Source organism: Ammospiza nelsoni, chromosome 7, assembly GCF_027579445.1.
Source record: "Ammospiza nelsoni isolate bAmmNel1 chromosome 7, bAmmNel1.pri, whole genome shotgun sequence".
Lineage (NCBI taxonomy): Eukaryota > Metazoa > Chordata > Aves > Passeriformes > Passerellidae > Ammospiza > Ammospiza nelsoni.
The window spans coordinates 39,722,925-39,739,554 of record NC_080639.1 but is presented as its reverse complement, the minus strand read 5'-3'; the positions used below and the strand labels follow the sequence as shown (position 1 = coordinate 39,739,554).

The window sequence follows — 16,630 nt, the reverse complement described above, 5'->3', positions numbered from 1 at the left end:
GAACAGCAATAAATGCATTAAGTTTAATACAGAATGTTATCCTCCTCCACAGTGTGACTACATTTCCAGACTGGATCAATGCAGCAGCAGCTCCCAATGGACAGTGGGTGGTTCCTTTCAGAGCACTCAAGTTAGCCAAAATAAAACTCAGCAGCTCATCAGACAAACCCAGCTCCTGGATTCAGTGTGCCTTGCTAATTCAACACTTGTAACTGCATATCTTCAGGATTTTTTTTTTTTTTTTGGGGATTTGGGTCTTTTGTTGTTGCAGTTTTTTGATTTTGTCTCAGTTTCAGTCCATGACCTGGTGAATTTTTTCCTGCTTAAAAATAACCTGGGTTCCACAACTAAATTAAAAAACTCTGAGTGCTGAAAGACTGACTACGTCAGCCTGAACAAAAAGCATTCCACAACAGGCAGTGCTCTCTACCAGAACTTCAGAACTTCCTTAAGTGTCAAGTTCTTGAACCACAGGAAGTTTTTCTGCCAGTATCTATTCTGTGAAAAACACTAAACTAGGATTTTTTTTAAAGTATCTTCTGGAAAAGAATGTATTTAATGACAGCAAAATTTCCCAAATCTCAGTGTTTGCTGTTGCTATGATTTATGCTAAGGAACAATAGCAAAACTAAAAAAAAACTCAGAATTTTCTTTCTTTATGTGATAGTCCCAATAACACAGAGCAAATGGGCACATCTCACAAGTCTACAAGTCAGTCTGAGATTTCTGGGTGCAATGTTTTTTCATTTCCCATCCAAAATAGAAACATGCTCCCAGAAACAAGTGATGCGTTGTACCAGCCATCTCACTGCCAATATTTTAAATTTCAGCTGCAATATGGAACTGGGTATTTTCATTACAATAGTTACGAGGACAAAGCTGGATATGAAGGCTGCGGAGCAGCAGAAGGTGGCAAGTTCTGTCAGTATATCTTTGATTAAGGCTGAATCAAATTACACAGTCCAGGTTGAGTACTGGCTCACAAGGACCCTGGATAAGGTGGGTGTTACAGAAAGGCATGTTTTTGGTATCTTCTCCAGTTGTTTCATAAGTTTTGCCTTTGTGCCTGTAAGCTCTGTGGAGCATGGACTTATCTCCATTTCACAGAGGGCTACGTCAGTTTGGAGTTTAGGCACCAGCATGATACAAATTAAATCTCCTTTCACAATAGGCTATAAGTTCAATACTGCTGTGTATTTGTCAATAAGAATACAGGTAACTTTGTTTTTAAAAAAAACACTATGAAAATACTAAGTCTTTCTGAGATTTGTTTCCCTATGTACCTTCAGATACCATACAAGACTTGAGCATGAATTAGCAGAAGACAATTGTTGAACACCGTCACATAAACACACCTGTACACAGAATGCCTCCAATTAGCAGTCCAGTGCTCCACTTGTCCAGAAGCCACTGAAATCAGTGCCATTACATATGCTACCTTGGGTTCATTTTGTGAAAGATACGAAATGCTTCAGCTTTAAGCCTGTCATATTGACATGGAAGTTAAAGAATTATCATTTGTCTGAAACCATTTCAGAGAGAGGTGAGTTTCTGTGGTTTTAGTTTTCACCAATCAGATTTACCTGTATGATAACAAATGTGCCAATACTTAACTCCCAGGCTACACAACAGGAAGTTCTGCCAAGGCAAGACAGTGAAGAACATGGGTTTGGAACTGAAGAGCATCTAGGATGCATCGCCTGCGGCTGCCTTCCTGGGAAAGAGGACAGAAATCCACCACAAAATGGAAATCTCCCATTCACATCTGATTTCTAGCACAGATGGCATTAAGTTACATCATACAGAGCAAACTAAGGGATAGATTAGGTGCTTTCTATTTGGACACGTGTAATGCAAAGCATTTGAGTCCATTTATAAAAACCTGTTAAAAGCATATCCCAGATGACAGTATTTGGCTTGCCACACTACAGACAGAAGATGAGGAGCTTTTGATTTTGCTACCCACAGAAACAAACAGAAATCTAGAACTTGTTTAATGCTTCTTCCTTGCTCCTTACAGCTGGACCTCATAGGACAAAAGGTGATATTTGGCATCACATCACAGCTCCTTCTTTTCCTCGCTTGCTCCCAGACCTGTGCTACTCCTTGCCCTACCTGCACTAGGAAAACTGCTGGAGGTGGCCCCAGTCAGTCTAAGGGCATTTCTTGGACCAGCCTGATGCACAGCTACCCCTACTGCCAGCCAGCCAGCAGAGGTGCCCCAAGACGAGCAAATCCCATCAGGGCTCCCCCATGCAACGCTCTGAGGTGCATCTCACTCATCAGGGAATGGCAGCCTGGTGCCCCAAACCACTCTGCACAAACTCAGCAAACCCTGAAGGCCAGTTCAGCCCACAGCCTGCACAGGGGCTGTGAACCACCTGCCTCACACATCCCACAGATCCCATAGCCACAGGGGCATTTCATGCACTGCCCACAACCACCAACCCATTCACAAACAGTAAATACATTAAAAATCCCCCCACTGAGCTGCGATGCAAAATGCAAGTTTCAACTTGTGCACCTTCAAAGAATTTACAATAGATTCCTTTCTGCTCTTTAATAATGAATTCATCACATCAATCAAAACATTAGATCAACTATAATGTTAATTGAAGGTTCACAAAAACACACTGCATTTCAGTTAGAACACTACATGGAGGGGGGGTTAATTTTACTTATTTCTTGAATAATGGTTTAATGACCCTCAAATTAAGTAACAATGGTTTCATTTTCTCCACTAAAATAAAGACATATTTTAAATTATCTTTAAAAGCAATTAAACAGGAAGTTGACTGGTCTTCAATTCCCTGTAAGGAAATTTCTTACCTAGCTAGGTAGAATCTCTAAAATGCTGCACAAAGTTAAAAAAAGGGGGGGTGATCTGTAAGAGATGGTCATGGAAACATTTTGGAGAAAAACAGCAATTTCTTTTTCTTAATACAGTAAAATTGCTTAAAATTAAAGTAGGAAAACACGTGTATAATAAAAGCATGGCAAAAACTCTGTTAAAATGGCACCTTGTTTAAAGACGCCATACTCAAAGAACAGATTTTTCCCAGCTTTCCAAAGTCATCTTTGTTTTCCTGTAAGAGTGGGATGCAATGAAGAGGACCAGAAAGTTGAAGACAGCCCTAGACACTCTCCACGGATGCCGGCAGCCACGGGCTGTGCCGCGCCGCTGGCAGGGAGGAAAGGCAGGACAGGCAGCAGGGAACTGGCCGGGCCGGTTCCCGCAGACACCACTCGCTCTTCAGGAAGGAGGGCTGACTCACACAGCCCATCCTGAAAGGAGGGCAAGCCTGTGCTGGAGTCACCTCCCTGGGCCTGGACACATGGCTGCTCTGGCCCTGGACACATGGCTGCCCCACAGCCTCGCTGGGCCTGGACACACGGCCATCCCACGTCCTCCCTGGGCCTGGACACATGGCTGGCCCTGGACACATGGCTGCCCCACGTCCTCCCTGGGCCTGGACACATAGCCATTCCATGGCCTCTCTGGGCCTGGACACACGGCCGCCCCACATCCTCCCTGGGCCTGGACACATGGCTGCCCCACAGACTCCCTAGCCCTAGACACACGGCTGCTCTACATTTTCCCTGGGCCTGGACACATGGCTGCTCTACAGCCTCCTTGGGCCTGGACACACGGCCATTCCACAGCCTCCCTGGGCCAGGACACATGGCTGGCCCTGGACACACGGCCATTCCACAGCCTCCCTGGGCCAGGACACATGGCTGGCCCTGGACACATGGCTGCCCCACAGCCTCCCTGGGCCTGGACACATGGCCATTCCATGGCCTCCCTGGGCCGGGACACACACACGGCCATTCCATGGCCTCCCTGGGCCGGGACACACACACGGCTGCCCCATGGCTGAGCACCATGGCCTCCAGCCTCCCATGGCCCAGCTGAGCCACCGTGACACACCACTCCCAGACCCTTCTCCTTCAGCCTTCCCTTTCAATGACAGAGTCAGATATTCCACTATCAAAAAATAAAATAATTAATCTTCTGTGAAAGTGATGGACTCCTTCCTTCCTCCTGAAATCCAGGCCTCTGTCATCTGCCTCAAAGTAAAGGAGAGAGGTACTAAGGGCAGCAAGGGGAAGAGGAGCAAAGGTCTGAATGCTGCTGCCAGCTGCAGAGATTTCACTGACAAGACGCTGGGATTTTCTTCTATGTAAGCAAAAGCTTTGGGAAGGTCACCAGAGGCAGTTTTTGGCTGTCTTTATCCACCTCCTCCCCTCCCTCCGCAAACCTCCCCCGAGCAGAATAAATGAGTATTCTGTTTGGATAAAAGAACATGAGAAGTTATCCAATGAACTAGGACATCTCGCAGGCCTTAGGAAAAGCAGCTGAGAATCAGCAAAGCTCCCAAGCATGCCCAGAGATCACTCGGTGCCATCATCCCCTCCAGCTCCATTCCCAAGTTCTGCTGCCAGGGCCAGCACAGCCTGCTCCTTGGGAAGGGCCATTTCCACAGGCCCTGGCTCTGGGCTTGGCTGTGGTTGTGTGTTTACTCCCCATCTTCACTAGCATTTGAACTGCCTTGCTGTCAGCAATATTGCTATCAAGGCAGAGGCAAGTAGCAAGTGATAGCTACTGGCCATGCCCAACAGCCCAGTTTCACATCTGGTTTCTGGTCACTTGCACACAAAGCTTTGCCCGGCCTTTCTCCTTTCCCACCTCATTACTAAAGTTGGAACCAGTTTAACTTTGGACTGACAGTACATGCCATAATCATAAGGATTTCATGTCTTATTTTTGCTTGAGAAAAAAAAAAGCACCAAACCTAACCAAAAACGCTGAAAATTCCAAAATTCTGAACCCACACCAACACAGGCTCCCGGGGAGATGTCCACATGCTTGTTGTGCAAGGTAGCAGAACACGTTGTTGTTCCAGCAGCTCCGGGCAGCCCTGGCACAGGGAGCGGCTGCTCCTGCAGGGCAGGGAGCTCCTGGAGCGGGGTCTGAGCCCACGGCAGGCTGCCAGGAACACGCTCTGCTCCGGGCACCGCTCTGCTGCGCCGCACCGCGAGCGCCGCCGCTCACCCGCAGCACCTCCACGGAACCCACCGGACCCACCGACCGACTGAACGTGACAGAAAAGCGACTGAGAGCAATACAGACCGTGGCCAACGACAGGCTCACAACTACGCTTTTCCACACAAGTATCACAAGTTCCACTTGCTTTTTTAGGAGACTTTTCTGTACCACATTACACTAAGTACTAAACCTGGTACTAAAGCAAACTAGCCTACTGTTAAACTCACTGAACTCCCTGAACTAGCCACTGCTTTTATGCACCAAACAAATAACCAAATGTTACAGGACTTGATTATTTTCAGCATCAAAATTAAGAAAAAAAATCCCCATAACAAAAGGTAGACATTACTCACACAGCCCCATAGTTTAGAACTGCTTTAGCTCTTCATCTATACTAAATGTATTGAAATAATCTACATAAAGTGAAGCAGAAGTACATGAAGTTCTTATTTATGTTTTTTGTTCATTTAAAATGCAGCATTTCTCCAGAGAGTCTTCTATCAGGGCATGCAGATTTCTACACTAAACAGCAAACGCACATTACTAATTAAGATTATTATTATTTGTACATAGCATATGCTACCACTGAATATGAAAAATACTTCAAATGCACTACAGACACTGTTTTGCTATTGCAAGAAGCTTCCATAAAAAGATACTGCATCCTATAACTTGCTTACATTGTGGGACTGAATTCAACTGTTCATTATAAAAGGATCCTGCATTACTATATAAAAATGCAAACTCCAAAAGGTGTTCTCTTGTTGGCATTCTAAGAAATTAACAAATTCTCCCCTCTCATAGAAGATGACTCTCACAAAACTTTCTCCAACTGCGTTTCAAAGCAGAACTTCTGGTATCAGTACTGCTATTTGTGCTGAACATCTAACAAGATGAAAGGGAAAAAGACACAGTTTTTACTGGAAAGGGCCTATCAGCTTTTCAACCTTAATTAAAAATATTAATAGCATCTTATTTCAGCAGCAACAGAGCAGTTCACAGAAGGAGAAAGTTACTGCAACCTACCTTTCACAGTCATGTTACACTTACTTGCATATAACATTGTAATGTTTAACAGAAACATTACGGCATATAAATGACAACAAAAAGCTTTTGCTCCCAACACACACTCCCACCACTTTAAATATGATGAACATGACTGAATTACTGTCTCCTCATAAACTAAACAAGCACATTTAGTAGGTTCCCATATCTTTATCGCAATGAACAAATTATTTGATGTTGACCTCAAAAATACAGTTATTAGTTAAGGGGGAAACATTATCATCCTCGTAATCTACTAATCTCTAAACTCCAATTTATCAAAAATTGTCAATGCTGAAAAAACTGAAAAGCCAGCTCATGCAACACTAGTGCTTTCAGTCCAACCACACCTTTTCCTTCAAACAGTCGAATCTGGAAGCAATGACTAATGTAAAATTAACAGGGAGCAGGAGGCTATTTAGAAAAAAAAAAAAAAAAGTACAAAGGTCTATGGGGCAAACGGAGGCACTTCAGAAACACTCCGTTCTCTGCCCCTGAACTGGTGATGTCTCCTGAGCGTCAGCCGGGAGGAGAAATGGACCAGAGGGGGCTGGAGTCATCAGCTCTGGTTCTTCTGTGCTGAAACAGCCTGGGTTCAGCATCAGCAGTTATTTTATTGCGGCGAGACTTCATTTCCCAGCTCTCCCAGCCCAAGCCACGGCAGTCGCACTCGGTAACCGGCACCTGCAGAGCACTTTCCGTTCTCGCACACACTGCAGCGTGCCCGAGGCGCGGCCAGCCGGGCACGGCCACCTGTCCCCGCGGGCCACCGCTGTCCCGCCGCGCCCGCGCCCTGCACGTGCCGCCCCGCTGCCGGCCCCGCGTGTGCCATCGGAGACGGGGGAGAAAACACCGCCACAAGTTCCTACGGCCCCACGAGCCGCGCTCCCGGGGCGCGGGCCGAGGATGCTCCGCGGCTCCCGGTACTCGGCCACGGGAGCGCGGCTCGTTCCGCGGTCACACGAAGGGTGAAAAATCCAAATTTAAATCCCGTGCAAGGAACATCGGGGCGGCAGCGGGGCCCGGCACCCCCGGGAGCACCGGGGCGGCAGCCGAAGCCTGGCACTCCGGACGACACCGGGGCGGACGCTGGGCCCCGCGGCCGCCCCGTGCGGGCACACCGGGCACGCAGGGCCCGGCGCTGCAGGCTCCCCGCGCCCGCTCCGCCGACCCCGCCATCCCCCGCCGTGTCCCCGCCCGGCCCCGCGCCCGGGGCCGCGCGGCGCTGCGGGCACGGCGAGGCCCGGTGGCCCTGCCCGCAGCGGCTCCGCCGGGCTCGCGGCTCCCGCCGCGGCAACGCGCACACCCCACGCACACGGCGCGGCCGCGGACACCGGCGGGCCCGGGCTCCGCACTCCCGCCCGGTGCCGCGCGGCGCCCGGGGTAGGGGCCGGACGGCGGCACCTCCGCCCGCAGGGCCCCTCCGGGCGGCTCCACCGGGCTCCGAGCGGCCCCGCGGGCACGGAGAGTGCGCGGCGCTCCGCCCGCGGGGCCGCCCGAGACGACGGCTCTTCGGCCCCGATACCCCGGCGGGGTCCGCCGCCTCGCCTCCCTTGCCGCCTGCCTCGCCGCGCCCCGCCGCCCCCTCGCCTCTCCCGCGCGGTGGCCCCAGCCCAGCCCGCGGCTCCCCCGTGCCCCGCACTCACCGCGCGGAGCGGCCCCGCCGGGCGCGCCCGCCCTACCCCGGGGTCTCCATGGTGGCGGCCCCGCCGCCCGCTCCGCCGGCCCCGCCCCGCCCGCGCGCCGCGTCACGCGCCGCCCGGCCCGGCGCCCACCCCCATTGGCCAGGCGCGGCCTGGGGCGGCGCCCCATTGGCTGCTGCTCCGCGTTAAACCCGCCAATGGCGGTGCAACTTGAGGTTACCGTGGTTACCGATGCCGTGCGGGGGAGACGGCGCGGACGGGACGGGACGGGACGGGACGGACTCGACCCCACCCCAGCCCGGCCCGGCCCGACCCGTGCCTGGGGCGGCTCCGCCGGGACAGCCCGCGGGGACGGGAGGCTGCTCGGCGCCACCCGCCGGACCCGTCGCGGTGAGTGTCCGAGCGCGGCGGGGGCGAGCGGTGTGTGAGAGGATGGATGGAGCAGCCGGTTGCACAACGGCCGGTGCGGGGAGCCCGCGGTGGCCGGGCGTGCCCGCCCCGCCGAAGGAGCCGCCGAGGGAGCGGGGCGGGGAGCAGCCCGGAGCTCGGGGGCCGCGCCGCAGAGCCGGGCCCTGTGCCCGTCACCGTGTGCCGCGGGCTGCGGGACGGCCGTGCTTGGGCAGGGAGCTGGGAGCGGCCGGCTGCCCGCGGCCCCGCCCGACCTGCCGCTCCTGTGAGCCGCGGTGTCCCGGTACCGGCAGAACGCACCGCCCGCGGCGCTGCTCACACCCCACGGGCTCAGTCCAGGTGTTTGGGAAAGATGGAAAAAGGCTTTCCATAGGGTTTTAACATCCTACCGTTTTAAGCTTCCAATAGCAGCTGATCTCTCCTGATGGCATGTGAGGAATCATAGACGTAGAAAAGAAAAGCCAGTATCCCTAAAATCACCGTGAAACATTTCAATAACGGGCTTTGGGCGTGTTAAATGCTTGATGAACTTTTTGCATCCCATGCATGTCCTGGACTCACCATCTCGGTGTGTCTCGGGGGTCTGGCTGGGGCCATTCCTCTCCTTCCCGAACAGACTGTCCCGTGTGGCCTAGGTTTTCCATTTACTTATTCTCTCCTCCCGCCCCGCAGATACGATAGCGATCGACACTCTCCACTTCATTGAATGACGCTGTAAATGGCTCAGAGGAGCCAAAACCAAATGGCCACTTGAATCAGCAGCTCTTGCTGTCTCAAGAGGTTGTTTTACTCACCCTCTTCCCCTGTCGCGTAGATGCGGATGGTGTAGAAAGCCTGCTGTAAAGGAACGTGACAAGAGTATCCGCATTGTAACTCGTGTCTGTTTTCCATCCAGCTCAGTTTTTCGGTTTAGTGTTTGACGGGGCGAACCATAGGGCTTTTTTAGGCATAAGGACACATGAACTCGTGATGGGGTTTAATTGGTGCTGGTGCTGCAGGTAGATCATTAGCCCCTGTTTCGGAGGGAGCTGTGGGTAACAAGGAGGAGGCAGGTGGACATGGAGAGCGACCTCCAAACTCATGTAGTCCCTTCTCTGAATTTCCCACTTGGAATGTACTCTGCTACGTGCAAACCGTGTAGGCTATTGGCAAGATATTTAATCGCTGAGGTCTTTGTTGCTATTTGTATAATTATTTGTATGTTGAATAATGCAGTAGGAACTCCTACATTATGATGATATCCACATGGAAAATGCTTGGCAGCTGTAAACAGGAGTTTTGAGTCCTCACTGCTCTGAAAAATCTCATGATTTATACCATGTGAACTACATATGAAATATTACCAAACCAAAATGGTGGTCTCTGTCTAGGAAATGGGAAACAGAAGCTGAGGGGAATGACAGTAGAAACTTAGGAAAATAAAGAGTAGTAGGTGTGAAATAAAATAAGTGGTGAAAGGGTCAAATGAGAGTGGAGAGCTGGAGTGAAGGAAAGATAAAATGTGAACTAACTAGATCTGGAATAAAGGGAAGAGAAAGTGCAGGATGTGTGAGAACTGTGACCTTCCTTAGTTGCAAGGTTGGTTTTACCGAAGGTGTACTGGATTAATTAAATTAGCTTCAAGTCAGTCTCAGCTGGTTTTCACCTGTAATTTGGGTGTTCCTATTATGCTGGCTTGGGTCTCACAGATAACAGCTTTTGGGAAAGGCTCACTTGCCCCTCAGTAGAAGGGACAATTCCTGCCTGTGGAGGGCACAGCCTGGGGCAGGTGTGGCACAGTGCCATCCCCAGGATCCCCAGCCCTCCCGGTTCTGGCTGGCCCCGGGTGATCAGAACAGGCTGCCCCAGGTGCCCTGCAGAGCCATGCACTGCAGAGTCTGGCTGTGCTGTAGAGTTTCCTGCTGGGGTGGGATGGGAAAGGGTAAGAAATGCTGTTGGGAAGGAGAAGGGGAACTCGAGTCAGTTTGTTTTGGCACAAAAGAAGTACAAAGAATTGAAAGTAACATTTTGAGGTTCTGTCAGATTTGGAAATCTGTTGAATGACTGTCAGTGAGGAAGGCTGTTTCATTCTGTCGAGTATTAGTCATCCCCTCATAGCTGGTGTATTTGTTTTGGCACCCTGAGCAGCCAATACATTATCTAATTGCCTGCTGTGTGTCCCAGTGCAGCAGCCCTGTCCAACAGGGATGACACAGGCTATGCAAAGGCACCCTGTGTTAACTTTCCAATGCAAAGGGCCGCACGGAGGCTGATTCTTTGATTTCTTATCCTATTAGCTGAAAGTGGCCTTTGTCAAAAACATCCTTAAATTCTTACATAATTTTTAAAATTGGCAACAAACAAATGCATTTTCTTTTTATTCACCTTCTTCTGGATGCGACTTGCAAGTGTGATGTCTGTATCATTCTCATTTGGGAAGCCATGATTCCACTATGTTTGCAATTCCTAACAGCCTAGTCTCACGTTTTCCTTTGGGACTGTACTGGTTTCTCTTGAGCCTTAAATCTGGCCCCTTCGACTGACTGTGCTCACCTTCCAGTGCTTCAGATGGCAATGTTGTTAACAGGTATTTGCTAGTTGTTTTGCTGCTGTTGTGCTTCTTCAGCATTTCCAGTCATTAATATGTTTTTCTGCTTTGTTTAATCTATCCTGAAATTTATCCTTAATCGAGTCTTGTTTATATATATGTTCCACACACGTTTACAGCCCTTGCACAATATTAACATGCCTATCTTTTAATTTCAGTGATAAATATCAGTCACAAAAACAGTGTTGCTTTGTTTCTTGATGGTTTTTTTTTTTTTTTTTGTTTTGTCTTGTTTTTCTCTTTTTTTCTGTTTTTTGTTTTGTTCCTGTGAATTAGGTTGGTTTGGTTTTGGGTGGTTATTTGGGGGAGGCTGGGGGTGGGGTTTGGTTTCTGCTGGAAGCTTTTTAATGCTACCTGCTTTAACTGTAATCTCTTCCAGATACTGAAATTATGAAGGTTTGGGGGAAAAAATACCTGGAGAAAAGAGTGATGACATGGCAGGCTAACACAAGCCATGAACAGCTGTTTAGCATTCACAGGGGGAGTTATTTAGATTTGTGGGGTTTTTCCTCTCATTAAAACCTACAATTTGGTTTCAAAAGTTACTGCAAGCCATTGTGTTGATGTCACAGCAACTCAGTCAATCACAATACAATTGATTTTGGGTAATTTTGAAACTGTAATTTCATTTGGTATAGAAAGCACTAAATGTTCTGCTTTTCATTGTTTCACTGGGGAGGTTAGGCACCTAACAGGTATATTTCTGAGGAAAGTGGTAGGCTGACACTTTGCTTTTTCATTGAGAGCTTGTATAGAAATGTTCTGTTTCAGACAGTGCCATTCAAAATTACTGCTCTGCTGTGGGTAGATATTACTCTTTCCCAATGGTAAAACAAAATAGTGAGGAAAAACTATTGGATACTGACAGGTTGTTTGCACTTTCCTTCTTTCTTGCATGGCTTTGAAGCATCGGGTGGGAGTATTTGCTTGTAGGTGATGCACAATGCTCAGCATGACCACCGGCCCTCCTTGCAGGGCCCCGTGCTCTGGCTCAAGCCCAGCTGCCCCGGGAAGGACAATAACGCCCTGTAATGACACTGATAACGCCCTCTGCAGCTTTCCCAGTGCCAGCAACAGGATCCTGCAGCCATGCAGGGAGCTGCATTGTGGAACGGGCCCGCTTCCCCAGGAGCCTCCCTGGCGTACATGTGTGGGGGGATAGGATGCGAGAAAATAAAGATAGTGCAGAAGGTAATCTCACCCCTGAGGAGCTGCAGCTGTACTAATTACCAAGGATTAGGAACAAGCCTGCCCTTAATAGGCCACAGCTGTGTCCAATAAGCATGAGTGCTACAAAAGAGTGGGTTAGCTGGTGGTGAAGAGAGCTGGAGTTTGTTGGCTGTGCTGTGAAGAAGGAGTCAGTGCTGTGAGGAGCTGTCCATGAGAAATCACCAAAAGGGTATGGAACTTTTGCAATAAGATGACAACATACATGCCCTTGTTTTCTCATTTGGATCAATTTTCCAGAGCTGCCGTTGCTGCCCGCGATGCCTGCACAAGGAATGTGCGAGCACCCGTGCGCAGCGGGAGTGGGGGCTCCTCTTGCCCTGGGTACCTGTTCCAGCAGGATGGAGGGGGTTCCAGGAGCAGCAGCTTGCTGCCCTGTGCTGTAGCTCAGTCCCCTGTCCTGGCAAGCCCCGTGAATCCCGTCCCAGCATTGTTTCAGCTGTAGCACGGTCCCAGGAGCACAGGGAGGGCGTTGTGTGTGGGGCAGCACGAGAAGGGCTGTCCCTAGGTGAGCTGTGCTGCTGGAGCCAGCTAATGGCGAAATCAGGTGTGCACCTGTAAGTCAGCGCTCCTCCAGGATACTGCAGCACTGGAAATAAGCAGGCAGCTTGGCAACAGCCAAGGGAAGGATTTGGAGAAAAGATGGCAGGAAATGCCGAGTGAGATGTCCAGTAAAGACAAGGTCATCAGCAGCTGGTCTGGTCTGTGGGTTTTCAGTCCTAAGCTTGTAATTGTCATGTAAAAAAACCTTAAAAAACCCCCAAACAAACCAAAAACAACCAAAGCCCAAACAACTCTCCCCAAAGCCCACCCACAAAGAAATAAAAAATCCCTCAGCCCCCCAGCTCCGGGCAATGCAGGTACTTCTATCTGCTCAAGGACAGGGGAAGGTCTGCTAAAATCCTTTGCAGTTTCTACCAACTGCTGCAGTTGCTGAACGAAATATTACCTATCTTCTTACTAGTTTGTATATGAGGCTGGAAAAAATGTTGAGAAATTAACCAAATTGTAATCTTTCTTACCAGACCAGGGATACAGAATGTCAGGCTGAAATCTAGAGATACTTTTGAATAAGGAGGCTACAAAGAGAGTGTATATGCAGAAAGATTATTTAATTCATGTTTATGGACTGTACATTTCTGATGGCTGTGACTGTGAGGCCCCAGACAAGAATGAGTTGCTTTTTGTAGTAAGATATCAGACAGCATTATGCAATAATTTAAAGTGAAGTTGTGCCAAATGCTTCCCTGCACATAACTCTGGGAATTTGGCCTAGCAGAGCTGGCAAAAGCTGTACAAAATGATACTGATGCTCCTGATAAAATAAGCTGCAGTGGCTCCTAAATCACATGAATTATCTGTCCCTCTGGCTTGTCTCTCACAGGCTGCAGACAAACGTTGTGCTCTGGCTCCCACTGCCCTGCTCAGACAAAAATCATCTGTGCTGGCTAAAGGGCAGTGCCACAGAGTAGTTGGTGCCAGTGCTGCCCCACAGGGTCCCTCAGGGCCCTCTCTGCCCCCGGGGCGTGCCCTGGCTGTGTCCCACCCGCACTCGGGCGGGTGAGATGCAGGAGTGCTCCGGAGTGTCAGTGGGCAAGGGCTGCAGCTCCACACGGCCGCTGCTTCTCTGGCTTAAACTGGGAATAAAAATGTCCTGGCTTGAGCAGAAACTGGGCTTATTCAGACAGGGCCTCATGCTCTTGAAGCACTGTTAGACTGTTCTGCCAGCAACACGGACCAAGCCAGCTGACTTGTGCCTGCAGTGCGTTGGGAAATGCGTGCAGAAATTGGTCTGTCAGCAGGGCTGCGAGGCAGAGGCCTCCAGCAGTGGGGTAGGGAACCCTTCCACACAGGTTTGGGTTTGTTAGGTAAAAAACATCAGTAACTAAGCTAGCATGAAAATGGGGTAGGAGGAAATACTTTCATTAAAAATACTGCACAAAAGGCAACAGTAAAGGCAGAGGCAAGTGCAAAAGGTGAGGAAAACTTAAAATTACCTTTTTAATTCCTTAAATAAGGAACCTGATTCCTGTTTCCCTTCTTGCTTTGACAAAATCTGAGACCTAGCTAGATACAGAAAATAAAGCAATCATGACTCTCAAACTGTGTATTTCCACTTGTGCATTTTGCAGCAATGGAAACAAAATCACATTGGCTGGTTTACCTGAAGAGCAATGCGGCTGTGATTTAACAACTGGAATCCAGTTATTAAATATGTTGCACAGATTTTTTTAAGTCCAGTCTTCAGTATGTTTTTGTTCTTCTTTTTTTCCTTTTAAACTGACTCAGTGGCTTCAACCTGCTCTGAGCTTCTTAAACTGTCTTCCATTGAACTTCTGCTACTACTTAGTATTGACTGTTTCAGTATCTGATGGTTCAGTACATGTGATGCTTCTTGCAGAACACACTGATCTATTGCAGCTCCTTTTGAGGTCTAGCTCCTTCATTAACCCTGCCTGTAAAATTGCATCCTTATTCCACTGGCCCAGTGGTGTTACATGTGGAATCTGTTTCTGCAATCCCTGTGGTACAGTGCAAATCCTGCCTCTGCCTCTTGATAATAGAAGTGCAAAGCCCAGGTACTTTGTTGTATTGCAGGGAATGTTGATTCTCTGCAGTTTTGTGTAACAGCATCTTTGCTTCTGTTGTGCTAAGTGAATTCTATAGATTTAAGTGTTTTTTCTGATGCATACAGAGCAGCAGAGGGGTGAGTTGCTTGCTGCACCATTCCAAACAAGCCTTTGCACACAGCCTAGGCAATAGCAGGTATGCTTTAGGGGCCAGGCAGTCACAGGTCAATTTAACTAAACGTTCATTATGTCTTAAGTAATGGAGAAAATTTTATGGTCCTGTAATGGATAACTTGGCCTCATGTCTTCCAATCATTCTTTCATATATTCATGCATATTGTTTCATTTCCTAGCTTTTGTTGTACATGGAGGTAATAAATAGAAATCAAAACAGAACCTTAATAAAAACAACATATGACAAAATTCTGCAAATCTCTTGTGTTACAGAAATTTCTTGTAAGTTTCTGTAAATGATGCCTCAGAATTTTTGCCTTTAGCTCAGCCAAGCTGGACTTTGTCCATGTTTGTGCAGGCACATGCCAGGCATTGCCAGAGCAGCTGTGGCTGCCCTGGATCCCTGGCAGTGCCCAGGCCAGGCTGGACACTGGGGCTGCAGCACCTGGGGCAGGGGAAGCTGGAGGAGCTTTCAGATCCAACCCCCCATGTTCTATGATTAAATACTCACAGCATCAGAGCACTTTCTCATTTCATGCTCTTTCATTTAAACCTTGCAATTGCCAGGTGTGCTCGCTGCAGCAGGCCAGCTGTGTCTGGTCACTGGAAATGGGTTGTGCATGTTTTCTTTGAAACTAAACAACATAAAATGCCAGCTGACTCACTTGATCCAAGGTGACATGGTGACTTCATTTCCTACCCTTTTTGTGTCAACTTACCAACTTCTAAAGCATTTACTTCCTTTTTTATCTGTTTGTTTTTTCTAAGTATTCCTAAAGTTTATTTTCTCTTGGATTTTCTAAGAATATTCCAAGAATGGAGGGGAAGTGGAGTTCCCTTGTGATGTGCAGATCCTCAGAAAGCAGATGAGCTATTCCCTACCCCTGCAGTGTGACAGAGCAGTCCATGAAGCTGATTGTTTTAAGTGTTACTCAAATTGATCTTCCTAATTTGGATTAAGTTTTACTTAATGAGGAAGTAATGAGATTATCATAGACAAAAAGGACTGTGTCTCTTTTGGGAACATACCATTTCTGAGACTTGACTTTATTTCAAAGAGAGCTATAATTCTTTCTTTAGGGGAATGTAAATTTAAATTACAATCAAACGATGGGACTTTTCTAGAAACTGTTTTGGCACCGAATGATAGAAGTATTATGCTGTGTATTTTCTTCCTGTGGAAAGGATTGACTGCTGCAAGATTAACACATTCTGGATGGGTGCCATTTTCAGATAGTTAGTTCAACTAGAACAGAAAGGATCTGATTAAGGGATCAAGCTCATTATTTGTTTGTTATTTGTACTCCACACCCTACAATGGGAGTAAATCTTTGCCTCTTTTCCTTAACAATAATTAGGATCAGAGGGTTCAAAAACTGCATATTAATATGCTTTTTTTTAAATGAAAGCATGCAGTAACTAAGTGATTAACGTTTCCATTAAACTTTAAAATCTTTTTAAAAGCCTTCCACAAAATGTTCAAGACACAGCCAGATATCCAAAAGAGAGCACTGAGAATAAGGGACTCCTGAATTTGGGGATTTTTCCCGAGTTTGTGTTTTCTAGGAACCTCTGCTGTAAAGTACAATCCCAGCTCCCGGTGACGCTGCTCTCAGTGGGTCTGTGGTTCAGCTCTGGCTCTCTGGTGGTGCAGCCCCAGCAGTACACCCGGTGAGCCATGGACAGGGCTGTGGCACCTGCTGTCACAGGGTTCTGCAGCCTTCCTTCACACAAACCCGAGGAGCACCTGCTGCACTGCCCCTGGAGATGCTACCGAATTCCCTTTTGTGAAGACTTGATTCATACTATTGATTTTTGCATTTGATAACGTGAGTGATTTAAAACATGCACAAGAAATTGTGTTTCAAAAGGCACGTCTGGCTCGTTAAGCACTGTGCCTCCCTGCCAGAAATCCATCTGTCCCTCA

At 48.4% G+C, this 16,630-nt stretch overlaps 2 protein-coding genes across 3 annotated transcripts in view; one reads left to right on the top strand and one right to left on the bottom strand.

Moving 5' to 3' along the window:
• Nucleotides 1-7,815, bottom strand: part of PKP4 (plakophilin 4) — a 66,062-nt gene extending 58,247 nt beyond the window's left edge. Inside the window, exon 1 of one of the 2 annotated variants that reach the window (XM_059475875.1) lies at nt 7,741-7,815. The gene's annotated coding sequence lies outside the window, so the exon portion shown is untranslated. The remainder of the gene's footprint in view (nt 1-7,740) is intronic. The other variant, XM_059475876.1, reaches the window with a different exon arrangement.
• A 162-nt stretch (nt 7,816-7,977) lies between these two features.
• CCDC148 (coiled-coil domain containing 148) overlaps nt 7,978-16,630 on the top strand; it is a 47,774-nt gene continuing 39,121 nt past the window's right edge. Inside the window, exon 1 of the mRNA XM_059476488.1 lies at nt 7,978-8,127. The gene's annotated coding sequence lies outside the window, so the exon portion shown is untranslated. The remainder of the gene's footprint in view (nt 8,128-16,630) is intronic.